The following is a 21,983-nucleotide window of genomic DNA, read 5'->3' as shown; positions in this document are numbered from 1 at the left end:
GGCAGGTTGATGGTTTAGATGAATAAATTATTGAAGTTAGTTGGTAAAGATTGAGGGAAGCAAAGCAGTCTGGTTTTACAGCTGTTTCTAAGGACCCCCAGGTCCAGAGTGGGCCCCCACGCCTGTGGATCACCGCCCCCTGACCTACCCCAGGCCAGGCAAGGCGGATACCGACCCCACGGCACCCCCGACACCCCGGGGCTCCAGGGGCAGGATTTCATGATATGTGAAGTGTTGAGTGGTTGAGTAGAGATAAGGTGTGTGGTAACTAAGGTGCAGTTAAAATTGGAAGGTAGTTGCAACACGGGCACCCCACAATTGGCAGGTACTGGAGCCTCCCAACGTGCCCCTCTCACGCCCCAAGCACTCTGTGTCTAATGTGCAATTAAAATTAAGGGGCAGCCAGTGGGGGAGAAAGAAAGGTGAGGCCGCAATAAAGCAGCCCACCCACCAAACCCCCTGCTGCCTGCCCGCCCCCCAGAGTCCTAAGGGTGTATGTAATGAGACATGACTGAAGGGGGAAAGATGAAGCACCGCCAGCACCCCAGAACCAGCGACAACCCCACCCAGCCCTAGGACGTGTCCAGGAGGCCCAGGTCCACGGGGGCTCGCAATGCCTCTAAAGCCGACAGGAAGTGCTCTGTCTTTTGAAGTAAAAGACAGTGGCTGTAACACGGTGGATTAATATATTTGAGCGTCACATAACATTTGAAAAGAAACAGCTGCACATATATAATTTTAATTCAAGTTATCTGATAGAAGTTCCAGAAGTTCGCCTGCTCGGCCAACAAAAGTCCACACACTGGACGCTGTAGCGCTACCGCCAACTAGCATTCGGTGGTGTAATTGCAGAACAACGCAGACACAAATGCACAAGTATAAATGCATACATGCTACATGCATCGCTTACGCCATAGGCTACGGCATAGACCCGACGCAGAAGTATAAATCATGCTTTACCCTAACCCCACCCTTAATCTAATTCTAACACAACAACAAACCAAGTTTTGACCCTCAAATAGCCCATTAAACTTGTGTTGTCCAAAGCTGTCAGACCGCATAAGTATAATGGAATCCTACACACACACACACAGCACCAGCATCCTGCTGAGTTGGTTTCGGCTCTGTCATGATGAAGATGACTGTTTTTTTAGAACAAAGTGTGTGTGTGTGTGTGTGCGTGTGTGTGTTATTGTCCCTGCAGTGTCAGTTTCTCCTGAGAGATTATCTGGCTCCACGGGTGCCCTGCCACCATCTGACAGCCAAGAGGAGCTGTGTGTGTGTGTGTGTGTGTGTGTGTGTGTGTGTGTGTGTGTGTGTGTACACATGTTTATCCCCTAACATGAAAATTAGATTATTTGCCACACAATTACTTACAAGGCTTTAAGTTATTAAATTTGTCATGTGTTATCAGATAGTTTGACAGGAAAGTGTAAGAGGAATGTAAACTGTTGAACAGATATACGGTATAATAACATATTAAGATGTCGTGCTTTGACCTACAGCAGCATAAACAGCAGTTAAATCAAATACAGATATTTTAACAGTATAAAGACATTGCTAAGCAATAAATTATGATGTTTAAAATCAGTTCATCATTAATAATATTGATGCTGCTGCCTTACTGACATGTCTGGAATATAACTTCTCCGTCACAACTTCACAGTCTTGTGAGGGGAGTCTTGAAGTCTTTGTGGCGTTGACACTACGTGACTGATGGTTGACAGTGGGTCACACACTACACGAGCTGACAGCGGCTGTGTCAACCGACGGCTGGTCTCCAAACAACGTTTTGTCAAGAAAACACATGAAATGTGAAACGGAAAATGATGTAGGAACTACACACGAAACAGTTGTTTGTCATTATAAAGCTAGAAATTATAAAGACAAAGAATCTGGGTGAAAGAATGGATTAGCACACGTATGTGGATGTCAAGTAGGCCAATTCCTCCAGATATTTGGCATGCTAGATATCTGGCTGGCATCTGCGATGTGTCAGTCATGTGCTGGGGAGCCATGTTGATGCGTTGAGTAGTTCACACATAACGACTGGCATCTGCCGATCGATTGCTGATTTAGCCCTGATCACAGCCTGATGGTCGCTGAGATCACAGAGGGGCAATTCGTGCTTAAAATCGTGTAGTGTGAACTAGACTTTAGCATCAATGAACGTGCCGGGACACAGTGGCGCGTTAAACTCAGCTAGCTCAATGGGATGGGGTTGGTGATGGGGAATTAGCACTTTTAAAAATTTAATGTGTTTTAATAAAAAAGCATCACCACAGTGTACACAAGCAGCACATGTTTTAGAACAGTAGCTTCCTGAACACGAGGCTGCAGGGCGAACCCTTAGCCTCACCCGAGGAGTTAGCTATTTGAGGAATGTAAGTTAACATGTTTTACTCAAAAAACGGTTTACACTTTCTCAAAAGCCTTACCGTCCTATTGGTCGGCTACGTGCCCAATAAAAATTTCAGTGAGCAAGTGTGTGCGTGTGATTGGAGGAGGTAGTACCAGAGAGTCTAGTAGAGGGCGGAGCCTGTGTGAGAACATCCACACTTTGTATCTGTGTCTACATGATGACTGGCAAGTGTCTCATCAGTGCATTGTAGTGCAAACTGAAACACATAAGCATCATTTCATTAATGCTGCTATGTGTTAAAGGGAGAGTTAGTGATTGTAATCCCATACACAGCGAGTATTTCTATTCAGCGGCACATTTGAATGTGCTGGACTCCATGTGAAATGTCAGATATTCTCAGGAGTTGGCTGTTGAATTGAAAGGATAACATTGATGTTGATACACACATACCCACGCTCCATCCAGACATCCGGAGTAAAATATATATTCTTCCCCTCTTAGTTAGTGATTTTGTGTCTTTTCTTTACAGACATGGTACAGTATTGACTCAGTTTTGGGGTTTTGCATTTTCCTGTTTCCTGTGCTTCCTGTTTTATTTTGAAGTTTGTCTGCCACTGTTGTCCTTGTCTAGCTATGTTTCCTGTCTGTGTCTTCCCTTTGATTAGCTGATGTGTCTCACCTGTTTCTTCACCCTTCCTGTTGTGTGTCTGTGTTGATAGTCCTCATTTCTGTTCACTCTTTGTCGGTTTGTCTTCATGCTTGTCGTGTTTCGTTCCTGTCTGCACTTCTGCCTGTAACCCTGCTATTTGTTCCTGTAGTCTTGGATTTACGTTTCCCTTCTTCCTGTCATAATTTGGATTTGGTGGACTCTGGACATTTACATTGGCCTTTTGGATTTACTTGCTTTTTGGAACTACCTTGTTTGTTTGTTGGACTGCTGCATTTGGATTTGTTTTTGTTAATAAATTATTCTTGACATTTCCCAGTTTTCAACCATCAACATTACAGAATATTTCATTGTATTGCAGATGAGGAAACTTGCATTTATTCCTTGCAACAAATAAGAATGTAATTTAGGCAGTGAGCAGCAGAAGTGGTACCACATGAAGAGCCATTTGGGAGCCAAAAGAGCCGGCTCTCAGAAAGGAACGAAGCCATAAGATGCTTTTCCTTCAAAAAGCCATAATTTCCATTACAAATACCGAAATGTTTGACCTTGGAAGTTAGCTGTGTGTACATCAATCACTCTTCACTTTAAATCATTTTTACTATTTCCAAATTTAGGGTGTAAATTAATTCAGTAGAATTTTATTCAGTGTAGTAAATGTGTTTCTACTGAATCGTTGTTTAAGTCAAAGGTGTTTCAGCCATCAACAATGTTTTTGATGCTGGAGTTCTGGATGGGAACAAAATGAAATTGTCAAATTGTAATGTTAATGTAATATGATGTAATTGATATATTATGCTGCAGATTCATGAAGAAAGCAGTGTGGATATCAGTGAGGAGGCTGTGTAATCCCATTGAATATTCACATCACAGCAACAATAAATAGCATTTCTCTAAATAAATGGGGATGGTTGAGTAGTGACTAGACACTTATCTTGTGAGACGAGAGACAAGGTTCACGAGATTGAGACGAGATTTCAAAATTCAGGTGGCAGGTGACAATTCAAAATATAAAACAATAACAGAATATAGTACAGTAAGGTTCTCAGGCTTTCTGTGTTGCTTTCAGAAATGTTTCTCCTGTAAATCAACTTTTCAAAAAGTCGAAAGAAACAAATCCACACGTTAACTTCAGCTCTATCACAGAGTACAGGGTACAAGGTTGTTTATTTGTCATTATACAGCACAAGGCTGCATAACAAAACAAAATTTGTGGTCGCTTCATGCAACACACAACATATAATTAAGTGTATAATAAAATATGGTACAATAAATAAAACAATGTATTAATAAATATATAAATAAATTGGGGATACTGACCCTTTCTCTTAAGATGTTTATTTGCTAAATATTGTGTTTCTTACCACATTTGTATCAGCCCGACCCCCCCACTACTGCACCCATACACACACACTTTTTAACAATAAAGAACACAGTGTGTCTTTCGATCATTCATCATCGTTCACATGGTGGAGTTAGGTTAGGTATCTCTTCACCCTTCGAAGATTGGTTTGAATTTGGTGTCTGCGCGTGCGTGTGTAAAAGGTTAAGAGATGACCTTTATTCACCAGTAAACTTTATAGAACAACAGCGCTGACTGGTCTCTGGGAGTCTCACCTGATGTGACCTGAAGCTAAAAAGAAATGTCATCTGTAGGGCCCTATGAAATCTGTTTTTAATTTTTTTACTAGATTCCTTGTTTTCTGTGTTTTGCAATTTACGCACATTTAGTCATCAGAAAGAGTGTATAATCATGTGGTGAATACAATTTCAACAATTCAGTAAGAAAATATAAAAAATGTAATCTTATGAATGTATTTGATGTATCATGCAAATAGGCATATATAAATATTTGTATGTATGTGTAATTATTTATGGGGACAATTAACAATAAATGTATAACCACAGTACATGTGTATAACAGTACATGTCAATTGTCCTTTTACTTGACTATTGAGAATTTCTTTCCACTTAAACACATGGTAATAAGTGGCTCAGGCAGAGGCAGTCTTTCTTGCACTTCTGAGAGCTTGTTAAAGTGATGAGCTCTTGCTGTCTTCACGTGTGTGTGTGTGTGTGTGTGTGTGTGTGTGTGTGTGTGTGTGTGTGTGTACGAGTACAAGGTGCTGAGCTCTGCCCTCGGTGAAACGCCAGTATAAAAGAGCAGAGGACAGCAGCAGTGCCTGTAAATGATACCAAAACATTGCAGTATATAATTTTTTCTGTTCGTTTGGCTTAAGTGCTGTGAAAAAATGCTTACAGTGCTAGGGTAAACCTTTATACATTGCATCCATGTTTTGGCAGATTTCACAATATTCCGCGTTTTACAGCTGCATCCATTTATTATTATTATTATAGTGATTCCACATTGTGGAAAACAGAGGGCTCTGCATCTGTAAACACAAACAGAGATGTCACTATTACAGTTCATCAGCTGGATAATAGGATGATGCATAAACTCTGAGTGCTACAAGAAATTGATATAATAACAGTTCTTAAGATTTACTAGATTTCTGCCTTTATCTATTGACCCCATGCTCAGCCTTCTCAGTGTGGTCAAACAGACAAGATAAAACTTTAATGATCCTCCAGGGGAAAGCAATTTAAAAGGTCATGTGTCATGGGTTTCAGAGCATACAGAACAGCCACCTCCTGAGCTATAAGGCTGGATGCTGGCCTCCATTGTGTGTGTGTGTTTTTGTCTTCTCTCATTGCTCTTTTCTTCTTTGTTATTCAGGACAGACTATGAGCAGGTGAAACCTGACTGTCAGATCGGGAACAAAACAACTGGCCTCCACATAACACGGCCACTGTCTTGCTTCTATAGTGTCTTCTTAGCTTCAGCTAGTTTACAATGTTGCATGGTGGAATTCTTTGTACATAACGGTGGTGCTGACGGTATGCTTTTTTTGTTGCAAAAACGATTCATTTCAAACTTAGAGCTCATTGTCGGTGTAAGTAGAGTTTTAAACGCTTGTGTGTTATACCTTTTCTGTCCTCTTGGTGGAGCTTGGGTTCTATGAGAGGACAGATATTCAACTTTGAGATTCACCACTTGAACTAGGAACTGGGAAGCGGATTATACAAACGAGCGTGAGGATAAACGTTTTAATAAGAAATTGTATACGAAACATTTAGCTAAAGCATTAGTTAATACTAAACAGACAGTGATTACTAGGGAATAATAGGGAGAAATTAAAACAAAAAGAAATTAGGAAACTCTTCAAGATTACTTTCTTATGATTCTCTAGTCTTCAAACGTAACTAAAGGATAACAATAGGGTCATTACTACTAAACTAAGAGGCAAACGCCACTACTACCACTAACTTAGCAACGATTATTATTTTAACAGAACAAAAGTTTATAATGAAACATTTGTTGGCTCAAGAAGGCGAGGGTTGTTAGTGTCCCCCCTTTCGCATTCCTTGCTTATCACATTTGCACATCTGCTAAAAAGAAAAGGGGAGTGGTGTTTTAAGGCCCAGCCATCCTGTTGGAAAAGTAATCAGGTTGAGGCAGGACGGGTGGTACTTTTGATGTCCAGAGGTGACCTGTGGGGAGAGAGGGGTTGGACAGCCCCCTTGCTGTCCTGCTAAGTGTCTCCAGTGACACCTTTACGGCGAGAGGGGTTCACTAAGGTTCTTGAATACACAATCCTTAAGCAATACATTTCTGATTGAGTCTCTGCAGATCCTTACCAAAACACCAGGCGATGTCTCCAGTTTTTGCATGTCAAAAGGCCAACTCCAGGGGAGGAACACTCCCCCCCTTTTGGCATGATCTGACCTCACCTCCTCCTTGAGGTGAGAGGCTGGTTGATCCCACTACAGCATGTTAAGGGTCTTTAAATCTTAAAATGTGACACTTGTTTTAGACTTGCCACAACATCCGCAGGGGAAAGTCATGCTGCCCACAGGACACTGACAAGGAATATGGAAAGATATAGGACTCAGATTTATTCTTAACGTCAGAATGTGCAAGTGAGGTATCTTGATCAGTGTTTTACAGAAATCCAGGTAAGTGGGGTGAGTTGGGCAGGCAACAGAGCGCTGACAAGACTCTGAATGGCGCAGGCAGGCAGAAATATCCCACAGGGGGAAAAAAGCCTGAGGCATAAGCAAAAACAAACAACACAAGGAAAAATCCTAAACAATACTGGAGGTCGGCCATAATGTAAGTACCACTTACCATGGGGCGAAGAGCAAGGGTAGACTGCAAGGTGTTGATTACTGGATGAGGCACAGGTGTGCCATTGATTAGCATCAGGAGAAAGAGGCTGGAGCGCCATGCCTACACAACACACACACACACAGAAGTCAATTTTGATGCAGTGGGAAGTCAATGACCGTGGTTCTAACCTTATTTGACTTTTAGGCTACAGGTCACCATAAACATAGATTGGTGTCCACTGTTGAATGTTTTTGAGTGGCCTTTTATTGTGGCCAGCCTAAGGCACACCTGTGCAATACCCATGCTGTCTGATCAGCATCTTGATATGCCACACCTGTGAGGTGGATGGATTATCTCGGCAAAAGAAAAGTGCTCACTGACAGATTTTGACAGATTTGTGAACAATATTTGAGAGAAATAGGCCTTTTGGGTACACAGAGAAAGTCTTAGATCTTTGAGTTCAGCTCATGATGAATGGGGGCAAAAACAAAAGTGTTGCGTTTATAATTTTGTTCAGTATATGAAAGAGTGGGATGTTTATGCTCACACATACATGGATACGTGTGCTGCTTTGAGCTAAAAGCAGCAGAAAGAAAGCAAAGTGCATTTTGATGTTCACAGGAACAGCAGGATGAATTCTGTTTCTTTACTAAATGAAAGTAAACCAACAAGATTTGATTTCTGCTGATTCTCTTCTTCTATGTGATGTGTGGTTGTCTCTCTTACTTAAAGGTTTGGTGATACAGTCAGGTGTGTGTGAGACTCCAGGGTGTGGACATGTCAGTGTACATCAACCACCTGAGCAGAATAATTGGTCCCACAGAAATTACAGTATGAACCATTAATAAATCATAAACTGTCGTTGTGTTTTTCTTCACATACTACTTTGTATTACTGGATTCTAACAATACTACACGGTGGAGTTTTACTATACATATCTACAAACCTAGTAGTACAACAAAAACAGTGCCTTTTCACAGTGAACTATATTCTGACACTGTCCTCTAGTCTACATTCAAAACTGAAATTACAGGATTGCAATTACTTTCAAATGACTTGATAGATCTGTAATCATCTAAATGTCTCAACAGAACCACAATCTGTTTTAATGTATTCAGTCACACTGTTAAAGTCTCACATTTCAATTACATTTACATTTACTCATTTGGCAGATGCTTTTATCCAGAGCGACTTACATTTGAGGAACAACATACAAGCATCAACAGAGCATCAACTACAGATCTACAACTGACAAAACATACTAGTAAGAGCAGCGATAAATACTAGTAAGAGCTCACAGTATATATCACATCAATGAGGTAGATACCTAGGGAAGGAAGTAAGAGTTAACAAAAAGTGCAATCAAAACAAAAAGTGCAATCTATACAAGATCATTGTAGGGGATAGAAGAAGAGCACAGGAAGTGCATGTTAGAGGTTAGGAGTTAGAGGTGTTATAAGAGGAAGTGTTCTCGAAAGAGATGAGTTTTCAAGAGCTTCTTGAAGTTAGAGAGGGACGCCCCTGCTCTGTTGGCGTGTGGTAGCTTGTTCCACCATCGTGGTGTCACAGATGAGAATAGCCGGGACTGGGATTGCTTTGTGTGAAGGGATGGCAGAGCCAGGCGGCGTTCGTTGGAGGAGCGTAGCGGCCGAGAAGGAACGTAAGTTTGTATTATGGAGTTTAGGTAGATTAGTGCAGACCCAGTAGTCACTCTGTATGCAAGCATTAGTGACTTGAATTTGATTCTGGAGGCCACGGGGAGCCAGTGGAGGTCACTGAGTAATGGAGTGACATGAGTTCTTTTGGGCTGATCAAAAACCAGACGCGCTGCTGCGTTCTGAACTATTTGTAAGGGTTTCATCGCACAAGCTGGAAGACCTGCTAGGAGGGCATTGCAATAGTCGATGCGAGAGATAACCATGGCCTGTACCAGAAGCTGGCTGGCGTACGAGAGACAGCAGCAACATGGTCTGAAAAGGACAGCTGGTCATCAATTATGACACCCAAGTTTCTCACCACCTTGGCTGGAGTGATGGTTGCGGAGTCAATTTGTAGTTTGATGTTATGGTGGATAGATTGCTTGGCTGGAATGCACAAGAGTTCAGTCTTAGAGAGGTTTAGTTGAAGGTGGCAAGCCTTCATCCATGCAGATATGTCCGATAGACAGTCCGTGATCCGCGCCGAGACAGTGGGATCGCCTGGCGGGAAGGATAGGTAGAGTTGCGTGTCGTCTGCGTAGCAGTGGTAAGAGAAGCCGTGCAAGCGAATGATCGGCCCCAGTGAGGTGGTGTACATTGAGAAGAGAAGGGGCCCAAGCACTGAGCCTTGGGGCACCCCTGTGGAGAGGCAGTGGGAGGAGGATAATTGTCCTTGCCACAAAACATTGTAGGAACGCCCCGAAAGGTAGGATTCGAACCACAGGAGTGCTTTACTCGAGATACCCATTGCTGAGAGAGCGGATAGCAGGATCCTGTGGTTGACTGTGTCAAAGGCAGCTGATAGGTCAAGCAGGATAAGAACTGAGGATTGGGCTGCAGCTTTAGCTGACCTTAGGGCTTCTGTTACAGACAGAAGAGTTGTTTCAGTAGAGTGGGCACTCTTAAAACCAGACTGGTATGGATCTAGGAGGTCATTCCGTGAGAGGAATTCTGAGACCTGTATGAATACTGCCTTTTCAATAGTTTTGGATAAAAAAGGTAAAAGAGACACTGATCGATAGTTCCCAACTTGAGTTGGGTCAAGTAAGGGCTTTTTGAGCAAGGGTGTAACCTGAGCCCTTTTGAAAGTGGTCAGGAAGGTTCCTGAAGCCAGAGAAGTATTTATCACATGAGTGATTGTCGGGACCACAGTAGGAGATATGGCTTGGAGGAGATTCGTAGGAATCGGGTCCAGTGGGCATGTAGTTGGACTGCTACGGGTCAAGAGTTCTGATACTTTGCTCTCTGTGAGAGGAGTAAACGAGGAGAGTGAACAACCACTGACCTGGGAGGGCAGAGGAAAAAATGTAGTAGGACTGCTACAGTGGTTGAGTTTGAGTGTTTCAGAGAATTGGCTAGTTAAAGCCTCCACTTGGCCTGTGAAGAAGGCAGCAAAGGTATTAGCAGACAAGTTTGGGGTGGTGGAGGTGGAGGAGGATTTAGTAGCGCTTTAAAAGTGGATAATAATTTCCTTGAGTCAGTGGCACTGCTTATTCTGTCATTACAGAACACAGTTTCGGCAGTACTGATGGAATTAGATACTGTGTGTGAAAATCCATGTATCTTATACATTAGAAAAACATTTGAAACTGAATCTGTTCAAAATCTTGTTATTGACTCTAGTACAAAAAAGTGATACAATGCACTTTAAAAGTTCTAATGTTCTTCTCATTCCTGAGCATCTTTAACTATTGGTTTTAAAGTGAGGATTTTGTACTTCTTGTAAATCATCTGTGAGAGGTCACTCTCTGGTGTGGTTGTTAGAAGTTGCAACTTTGACTCCACTCTGTCTTGCAGCAGAGGTCAGCATTATGAATAGGCATGAAAAGGCTGCTGTGTCCGCAGTGTGTTATTGTGTGCTATTGAATCAGTGTCTTAAGTTAGTCAGTTTATTAAAAATAACAGAATCAGAGGAGGAAAGAATAACAGCATAATGCACTGCAGTGAGCTGCTGCGCAGTCCTTGTCCACAGTGCTGACTGGGAGCAGTGATCGACTTGCTGCATGTTGCCTCTGAAAGGATTTTAACATATTCAAACAACAACAGTAAGTGTCCACAAGTGTCCGAATACACCATATAATCCTGATCACAATTCTGGTGTTACCATGTTCCCTCTTAGACATGAAGAGAACCAAAGCTGCTCCACTTATGTTCATAGATTTAAGTTTGGGAATAGACTAGACAAAGGTGAACTTTATTGCTGCTATCAGCAAGTCAGATTGTAAACACACTCAGTAATTGTTGGGGTTTGACTAGATCTAAAACGTGACAAAATTTCTCGTCTCACCCTCTCACCCTTCGCTAATTCACGCCCCGAATACACAGCTGGCCAATCTCAGCACAATATAGGACTCGCTCTAACTGAGGTCCAACACTTTCATGGATGCGCTTTGTTGAGTCGTTTTCTAACATTTTTTGGCCGTATTTTTCTATGATATGGTCAAACGCTGTTCCTGGGGCACTTGTAATAGTTACAGTTGCTACCCAGAGAGGTTAAAAGGAGAAGTATAATTTATTCTCTTTCCAAAACCTAAAATAAATCCAGAAAAATGTCGGCTGTGGATTGTTCCTGATGTAATGTTAGATAGCTAACGCCAGCTAACTTCCTACTGAATGTAACATAATAAAGCCCTAGTGTTTTTGCTTTTTAAAAAGGTGGCATTATGCTTTTTGGCTTTTGGTGCATGCAACAGGTTTGCAAAGTGAAAAAGCCCCAAGTCCAGCCCAAAGGGAGTTCCCATCTCCCACAGAAAGCTCTGCTCTGAACTGCTTGAAAACAGCTCGTTTGTAGTCCAGCCCTTCACTTCCATTACTTGTGACGTCACAATGAAAACACGTCATAAAGCTTGCCAAGCAGCTAGCGGGGTCAGGCACGCCCTCAAACCAAGCTAGTCTGAGCGGAGGCCCTTTGGCTCGACTTGCCTTTGTTTGGTTTTCCATTGTAGAAATGTTGCACCTGTACCTGCTTTTCCAGGTACTTTTTTCGTATCACCTCACCTCCGTCAAGGTTCCAAGCGAGCTGAGGGATAATAAATTGTAACATGAAACACGACAGACTGCTGATTGGTCAGATAGAATATTCACTATTCACTGCATCATCATTGCGTGCGCCAGACAGAGGCCAGCAACAGAAAGTTTTATATTTTACAGTTTTCATATGGAATTTCATCACTAAATCCACTTCTGAGAAGTTTTGAGGTGAGAAATAAACTGTGTAGATTTCGAATATTGACAGTTTTACGAGCAGTGATGGCGGAACAAAATTGCTTGAATATTTTCGGAGTTGAGGTGCTCCACAAGTGGCTGCGGGGGAAGCCTGTGCCAACCCGCGGGAGGAGCGTGTGAGGCCGCCCAGCCGCCCGCTCACAGAGCCCTCTGCTCCCGCCGTCACACAGACCGCTGCAGCAACAACGGCAGAGGAAAATACAGCTGGAAGGTTTTCATACCGCTTATCTGTCTTTACATTCTGAGGAATGTTGAAATGTTTTAACTTAAAAAAAGAGAAAGCTGTGTGGGTCGCTGGTGTGTGTGTCGCATTGAACATTACGTTGTGTGTGGCATCACTATGACAACCTGCTACGTACTATCCCTGGGTATTATCTGCAATGGAAAACGGAGCAGGGCCGAGTAGAGTCGAGTCTATCGATTTGCGCTATGGTAGCATTTTTCGGCAAGGCAGCATAGATCGTCAGAACACCGGCAACAGTTCAACATTTAGTCCTGATGGTAAGATGTGGAACAATGACGCCATGTGGTTGTGGACTTGTAACTTATACCATCTGCTAGGTTACGGTCGCAGTCTGAAGCGGCTTTCATTTGGATCACACTATCTTGTTTCTTACGACCCGCCCTTCTCTGCTTGTGATTGGCTAGTAGCCCTTAACTGGGAACTGCGCATGTGCAACTCCCAACAAAGATTTTGTACAAGTAAGATGCATCACTCTGTAGCTCAAGAGCGGAGCGTACAACACACAGGGTGAAAAGAGGAGCTGCAGCAATGTGCAGTATGAGAAATATATGGTGTTTTTTGAAAATTAAACCATGTAAACCTGTTCTGGTACAACCCCTAATTAAGATTTTGAACCTGAAAATGAGCATAATACCACCTCTTTAATGATTGTAAAAGTGAATAGAGCCCCACCCAGGGTTGATTCTCAATATCATTGTCTTTTGTCTCAATTGTCGGGGGATGCGGTGGTTCACTTAACTGTGTGATCGGTAACATTAGGCTTATTTTTTGTTTATTTTTTGTCAGTTTGACAGCCTGAATACAACCTTCAAATATAAAAGGCAACTGCAAAACTGTCTGCTTCTTTCTGAGATCGCTTTTCCAACAAATTTGACAGTATTTCTCTGGGAAGTGCTGTAATAGACAAAAGTTTTGAATGTAAGCAGAAAACCTGCTGAAACAGCAGAGCTATTAAAGTTCAGGAGTTTATAACTGAGTTAAAATGAAATAATATATCATAGAGGTTAAAATGTGCCACATGCACATTTGAAGAGGTTACTTCCCCAAAGACGAAATCATTCCTGAATGTGTGCTGACTCAGCAATGATGATTTAAATGAGAAGAGGAGAAACATATCTAAAAGCAACACAGAATGCCTGAGAGCCTTACTGCAATATATTCTGTTTTTTAGATTTTAAATTATTACATGCCACCTGATTTTTGTGTTTCCCTTTAGATAAATGAAGACATTTCTTCGATAAATAGGTTCTACCATAAATAGGTGCAGAAAAATTCTTTGAAGTTGAAATTGAAGATTTCTTTAAAAATAGTGTTAAAATCTTGTCTGGTCTGATCTCAATCTCGTGAATCCAATATTGTGTCTCATCACACCCCTAGTAATTTTACAATTGAAATGGTAGATTTCATATCTTGTTTGGATAGTGATGAAACACGTTCTGTAAAAATCATTCCCTTGATGGATGATCGCTGATTGCTGTGCTTAAGCTGCCGTCTGCACACTAATTGCTCACTGAAAACAATTGTTTGTGGGAAACGTTGCATGTTTCTGCTTTTCGTTACACTGACCCAAGATTCAAAACAGACGTGCACATCTGCACATATGGTTTATAAAGGCCAACAGGTTAACATGACATCTGTGATGTTTTTATCATTTGCTGCACTGCCTGAGATAAACAGTTTCAATACAGATCTGATAAGAATGTATGAAAACATGCAGTGAAGATGTCAAGACAGAAATCATTTACACCCATCCGCCTGACTGATGGCCTTTACATATTTGACTCCAAAGTGAAACAAGGCTTGAACTCAAAAGAAGGAGTGCATCCTTTTTATTGTATTCACTTCAAAAACAGGACTAAGCAGTGAAATCATGTTGTGCTTTTTAATGTGACAGCAACTTGTTATTTGTCATTGCTGTGAATTAGTGATAGTCACTGTGATTCACAGTATCATTATCAGTATCACCACAGCAGCAAACTGTTCAACTGCACACTGTCTTTCTCTAACAGGTCTGTTTGCTTATTCTTCATGTCTGTTGTTAAGTGGCAGAGAGGCTTAAATCAGACTGAAGTAAGGAAATGAATTTAAAAAACTCTTATTTTCAAACCACTTGTTCTCAGGGCTTAAAATACAGTATATTTATATAAATGCCCAAGAGATGCTGTTGTTGTGCATGTGTATTATGTTTATTGGAGATGGTTTAAAAACAAAATAAACAAGCCTCCTCACCTCCAGATATAAAGAACAAACAAAGGAAATAAAATGTTGATGTTTGTTCATCCCTGCAGTTATATAAATTCTTAATCCCAGTGGGAGCTCTATACTGGAAATCAAAAGGATAGACTCGTTTTCATTGTGGCAACAGTGAACAGTTGTAAATACTGTTTAACATCTGTTATTGCTGTACTTGCTGTTTGTTCAGATGTATATATATTTCTGTTGAAAGGGTATGAAATGAATATGAATACAACAGTTGCAGTAGGTGGCATGATTCAGTTCTCTCTACCTCTGATCTGACATCACTGCTTTATTTGCAATATGTGCCATTTGAATAACGAGCTCAGAGTGGGAGTTAATATGTGGGAGTCCAAGTGTTTCTCTGGTGAAGTGGTGTGTTAATCAATATGATGGAGAGGCTTGCAGCTCTCTGGCAGGTGTGTGTTTGTGTGTCTTTCTCTAAACTCAGTTAATCACTTTCAGCAAACCTCAACAAACAAACCAGAAGAGCCAATCAAAGATTGTTTTGTAAACAAAAGAGTAAATTTTCCACAAATGTTATCGCTCTCTCTTAGAAATCCAATCCATGCTAATACAATCCAATCTCAGCTAATAACACTATAGAACAAAGTCCTATGAATGTGTTTTCGCTTTCAGAGACCAATGTCCATCACCAGTAAGTGGAATAAATTAAAAACAACGTGGACATAATGTAGGACTTGTGCTTGTGGGGGTTTCTGACATTGTTGTCACATGACAGAGATGACTTCACAGACACATAATGCATTCACTTCCTGCATTGTCCCTTTAGGAGAATACCTTTCCTTTTGACTTTGAATTGTTTAACAGTATTCCCATCACAGATGCCCTTTCCCAAGGCTGCTCACTACAGTTTGAATTTGAATAAAGTTATTAATCTCCTCAGCTGGGTGTTTGCTGAAGGGATTACGTTGACTGCCTTGCTTGAGGGTACCCCAGCAGGAGTCTCAATAGTCAATTGTCAGTAAAATAACAGAATAAACATTTGGTCAGTTAGTCAGCTCCAGGCCTTTCAAAAGAACCAACACTAATTCACTGTGGTGTTTTAAATCACAACGCTGCTGCCTTGAATCTTGACCACGTACTCAGGGACATACAGTATGTAAGAGACATTAACACAGTTAGGTTCACAAATTATTATATTATATATGGGCAGCCCGTCATCACCCAGAAAGCATTAACATAGGTCAATGATTGACTTTAAAAGGCAAAATTTACGTTATGAGCAGCGTCTTGGGGCCGTGTTATGAAGCGCATGTGAAAAACATCAGGTGTAGGATAGGGTGGATAATTAGGTGACCTTCACCCAGGAGACTGGAGTTTGGTTTCTATGTGAAACGAAAAGCCAATATCAGTGTAATTTTTTTTTTTTAGCATTGCTAATAATTAGCAATAATTCTGGTGTTTTTGCTTATTGTAGTCTTTATTTTTAGCGTTTTAAGTAGAGTTTTGTAGCGTTTCAAGTAGCCATAGCTAGCTTGCGTTAGCAGGTTTTTTGGCAGCATTGGCTACCAGTTAGCTCTAGCTAACTATGTTACTGTTAAAGGCATTTAAAGGCAGGGTAGGCAAGTTGTTTCTAAAACACTTTTTGTCATATTTGTTGAAACTGTCTATATAGACCAATACATATTAAAAAGTTAGGTGCTCTGAAAAAGAGTATAAAAATCGGCTGTAGTTCTCTTAGCGCTGCAGTAAACACAGCCACTCGTTCCATTCGGACCGAATCCAATGATTGGCTGGCTGACTGTCACTCTCCCTCGCTGCCATGGCTACCAGCCCTGCTGCTACAGGAGCTGCCCACATGCGCGCACCCGGTCTGCTCGCTCAGACCCGACGAGCAAAGCACTCAGATCAGATGGCTTATCAACGACGGTGACTACTGAGGTAGCCCAATTGGCTGAAGTTATACCGTGGTCGCTTCATTTCTGCTGGACAGGTAATCTGGCTTTTTTCACTTTGATGGTAATTTGTTACTTTCATCGGTAGCCAACGGTAGCTACCTACCTCGCATACAGCTACAGTGTAGGTGTAGACTGCGCCGGTTTAGTTATTCACCACCTAGGGTTATTGTTATACTATGTTTACAGGTAACGTTATTTTTACCTTGTGTCTAATCTGTTTGTGTGATGATCTTGTGTAAGGGTTGTTTGACTGTATGTTACTCTGTCATATCTTTGAACAAGACATTTTTACAAATGTAGCAATGTAGCTGTGTGTTTTTGTAGTTATAAAGACATTTCAACGTTTGTATACATAAACAATGCTGGCTAAAGGTCCCCAAGTATCTGCATTTCTGTTATATAAGCTACTTATATAGTTTGACATTGTTCATAGCTAAACCTACTGGGTGAAAACATTTTACTGTAATTGGTGCTGTTATGCCATTATTTATTTTACTAGAAGTAAAAAATCCTGTATGTTTGATTTCTACTGTGCCCTCAGGTCACCTGCAGATTTGGAGTCTTTCATAGCTCAGATGTACTTCTCACCAGTATATGCTGATCGGACCATGCTGGCTGGCGTGGATTACAACCACCTTGTCTACAGTCCAGCCAGGAGCAAAGCTGATGACACAATTCAGTATGTTGGATTTTTATTACTCCTGTGCATTTTACTCAATATAAGTGATGAGTCAAAAAAATTATACCGTATGAGGAATACAGATAGATGGTGCTGATTTGTTTTATTTTTGTGATTGTATTTTATGTGCTAATGCTAATTACTATATAAGAAAACAATGTCAGGTATTGCAAACATTTCACTAAGCTGATAGTCCTTTCTGTGTTATCAGGTACAGCAAGGTGTACTACAAAAAGTCCAGGAAGTGGAGCTTGTACTCATTGAAGGTGGAGAAGGACTACAGTTACATCACAGACCCCCACAGTGCCATCCTCCTCCTCCTCCTCCTCCTCCTCCAACGGTTGTTTACCACTGAGGAGCTGCCTAGAAGCAGAACCAGGAGACCTGATGATCCCCGGCAACATGGGGTTCAGTCAGGTGTCCCTGCCCCAACTGTATTACTAGATACAGCAAAACGTACAACAAAAAGTAATATGGTTGGTTTTGAAATGTGGTAATCATGTCAGAGAGGTGATTGTGATATATTTAATCATCTCCACAGCACCAATACGATGCTACGAGTAAAGTCTGAACTATCTTCATGATCAGTCAAGATACATCTGGACACACCTTGTTTAAAATGATCTATTTGTGATATAGGTTGTAGTTTTACTAGTGTATATATAATAACAATAAAAAAGTGTTATACCACATTTGGATGTCATTATTTCAGACATAAGACATAAATGTAGTTGCTTGATTGTTTTGCTGCAAGTGTAAAGAAAAGGCATTTATCATTTTCAATGTTTTATTTAAAAAATAATCAAAATATTCTCCAAAACATGGAACAATATCCTTTGTATTTTCTCTACCCTCCTGGGCATAAAACAATGTACAGGTATTCATCCACGCAGTGGATGGAATTATTTGTGTAGCAGTTAGTGACATTACATCTTATACCCTGCTAGGATTAAACCTCTGTATTGTCCTAGTGGATCAGGATAGCAGTTGCATATCTTCCAGAAACAGCAAATTAGTATCACGACTCTTTGACCAAGTGCTCCACATTTCCACACTGCAAACTGTCTGTATGCTGGCTGACCTAACTGTTACTCTGTCCTGGGTCTGGAAGATCAGCCATGTGTGGTGCTTGGAAACACTGTAGTCTGGATGTTGTCCATAGTCCTCAGATTCTGGCCTGTAAAGGAATATATAGTTGTTAGAACCCCAGATTGGAAAGATCGGTGTAATAGGACAGAACATTCATCAACATGATCAGATATTTTTATTGAACAGGGGTTTGTTGTTCTCTAACAGGACTTCTGTGTTTACATTACACACCAGGTCAATGTACATGACACATTTGAGCAGAGCTGTAGTTAGTTGTTATAATCAGTAAACAATAAAAAAGTAATAACAATAGTGATGGATTGCATTTTATAGCACTTTATTTTTGACACCAAAAGGGCTTAGGGGGAAACAACAGAGAAACTTTGAGACAAGTACACTGGGAAACAATTTACACATACATACACGACCCCGGTCCTGTCCCGGTCTGTGCTTGGCTCTGGGGTCCAATCCTCATCAGAGACAATAATGCTGTCACCATCTAACGTGCAAAACCACGTACATGTTAGGAGTCTAACACGAAATTCACATTCGTGTATTGTAACTGATGGAAACGGGAAAATGTGTAACAGTCTGTTTTTAGCTTTGCCCAGTGTTACCACAGCTGTTAGCACAGCTACCCGTTGCTAACAGTTAGTCAGCTCGTTACTGATTAAAACTCGGTCTTTTTAAACCTATCCAATATTAACATGCTAGCTTGATAATGAGCAATAACAGCCGGGTTAGTTGTTTATTTTTACAATGATAAAGTTAGATGTTTTCTTACCCCTGATGTGAGCCGCTGCACTGCACTGCTCTCTGCTCGTCACACTGTGCTCGTCCTCCTGCAGTGTCGGCAACGCGCGTTCACATGTTTTGGGGGCATGGCTTTCAGAAGGGAGGGGGTGGGAGTTTCTCTGTTGGATATTTTCAAAAATCCAGGAGTTTCTTGCTAGTTTCTCAAACTTACCTACCCTGCCTTTAACACAGACATTTCTCTAGGTAAAAGAACTGTGGAAGCTGTGTCTTCTTCTGCAGGTATGAGACCATAACGTGTGTGACGATCTCCTTCATTATCCAAAAATGTGTACTGGAAGTTGGACAGCAAGAAGAGACTGGTGCACTTTCGTTTTTAGGATTCAGTGATGTCATGGTTTGGCCAGTAGTTAAACCCAGGGTTTTGGATTCAACTTCAGTCACACTCAGGTGTGAATTAATGGAATCCGGAGTCATTCTGTCATTCAGGAGCTGAAGAATGGAGCTGGAAACTAAATGACCAGCCAGTCTAAATAGCAGATGTGTCTTTTTGTAGAAGTAGAACATAACTATTTAGATGATTTTTCACGAGTTGAAGGCAGTTGGACCTTAAGTCAGAGCTTGTAGCATTCAATCTTCTCCCTCCATCCTGCTCTCACCTGCTGTCTTCAGGTCATACCTGCTGATGCAGAGTAATCCTTTTTGTAGCATTTTTATATCACTCTTTTTGGATTAGGTGAAGCAGAATAACATTTACTCAGGCGTTTAGTTACACACTGCATAGTCAGGCAGTGAAGAGGGCACTTTATTGTACATCTGCATTTTGTCTGCTGATGGTTAACACCAGACTGCAGAGAGGAAGTGCTAACTTGTTAAAGGTTCCCTTGGTGCAAATGCAAAACTGATCTATTGAGTAATTGAGAAGCTTTATTAAAATGATGATATGTCTACATAAAAGTGAGAAAGGTATCATTACTTAAAGCATAAGTGTGTCAGATGCAGTGGCATCTAGCGGTGGCCACAATTCTTTTACCAACCGTCTAGTCTAACTATTTACTATTATTATTACAATTATTCAGTAAACGTTATTGCAACTTGGCCTCTGACAGATAACATGGACAATGTAAGCCAAGAGTGTGTTGACATTACATATTAACACTGACAACTCTCTTCATACAATAAGAACATTTAATTAAGGCTGAACATGACTTTATTCTGAATCTTAATTCACTTTACGTTGAAAGACACCATTGAGAGTTAGTAGTGTTACTGGAAGAACAAAAAAATTGGAGGCACACTTTCAAAAGCAACAGCCAAACGTCCATCCTTCCCTGCAGCTGTGTCAGGGCTCCACGCAACGATCTACTCCACTGGGAGTTAGCCAACCAACATGTCCTCCAATCACTCTCTGATGTTACATGGTCTATTTCCTGTCCTCTTCTCTGTGATCTGAGCATCAAGACTTAATCTCATTATAAACATGTTGGCGTGAAATGTAGGAATGCAGCAGCATCCATATGGAGAAAGAGGACATAGAAAATAATCATTTGGGTGGATGAACATCTACAGTAGCAGTAGCGTAGATACACTTGCATGCATAGTAATCTGATTATTAACAGGATGGAAGTGGAGGTCTTTGCTTTAGTAAGGGGATGAAATAAGTCAATGTGATTTATTGTGATTGAGGTTGATTCTGTTTGTCCACTGGTAAAAGTTACGTAGCGGATTAGACTGTATGTTGTAGCAGGTTTGTGAAACAAGACAGAAGTAGCTGTCCATTAAGTTATTTTCTACGTCAGACTGTAATATTTCCTCAGTATGTTATAATTCTTGGTTATAAGTGTGTCAGGCGCTTTGACAGTGTGGCCTTGGTGTGATGTAGAGGGAGGAGGAGGCCGGTGGAGTTCTGTATCCTGGTTCTTAAAGTGTGCATTGAACAGTCAGTCAGTGTATCACTCTGACAGGGTAATGGCTTCTTTCGTAGGTGAATGCAGGAATCCTTGTGCTGTTTGTAACCAGTCTGTCTTCTTGGTCTTGTCTACAATAGCAGAGAGCTTGTAGAAACACCTGCTATCTGCTGCAAATGTGTATATGATGTCAGTACACACCAATTATCTCCACATGTCACATGTTGTGACCATACATGCTATGCTTCAGATTGTTTTTTGTTAAATATTTCAGTCTCTTAGTTTTGTTGGGGTAAAAGTATCCTTACTGTGAGATTTGAACTGAAGTACACTGAAGTAAGAACAACAACAAAGAACCAAGAAAATAATGAATAATTCAAAGTGAGCTTTCAGAGGTTTTACAAAAGCTTTTCTAGCAGCACATAAGAAGCTGCCTGTTTTTCCTCTCTCCTGTTCACTGTTTACGCACTTACATGCTGGATTGCACTGCTCTACACTAAAATATATTTACATTGTACCACACAGATGTGGACAGGCTCTGCTGTTTTGATGATAAGGGTCATTCATGCTGGCTGTGTTGTGGGTTTGGCAACAGTGTCCAGAGAGGCTTCAGGAGTAGATGTGTCGCAAAAGGAGGTTAAGAGAGACACAGAGGCAGGAGACCAGGAGAGAGCAACACATCATCACTGACTGCATACAGAACACACACACTGTCCGTGTTTGTACTGTGGAAAAGAGAAAAATAAATTTCACTCAACATTTGTGGATGAATTTCTTGTTCATTAGTGTTCTGGTGAAGCATCTGGTAAATTTGGGCTTGTTTTATAAGACAGACAACAGAATGATGGGAGAGGAGACAGACAGCAGATTTTTCTAAACTGCCTCACAGGCCAATCTCAGCAGCCTGTTTATCATCTGATATCCACTAAATGCATGCAGCTCAATCGTTTTTCATGCTTGGGTTTTTTAAATTCTCTGTTTCTGATTAACCAAAACAATCATTTTGGTAACTGTAATTACAGCCTTTTGTTC

Source organism: Micropterus salmoides, unplaced genomic scaffold (genome assembly GCF_014851395.1).
Source record: "Micropterus salmoides isolate LMB-PRFRI ecotype aquatic unplaced genomic scaffold, ASM1485139v1 Ms_hic_scaffold_3, whole genome shotgun sequence".
In the NCBI taxonomy this organism is placed as follows: domain Eukaryota; kingdom Metazoa; phylum Chordata; class Actinopteri; order Centrarchiformes; family Centrarchidae; genus Micropterus; species Micropterus salmoides.
This window is presented reverse-complemented; position numbering follows the sequence as displayed.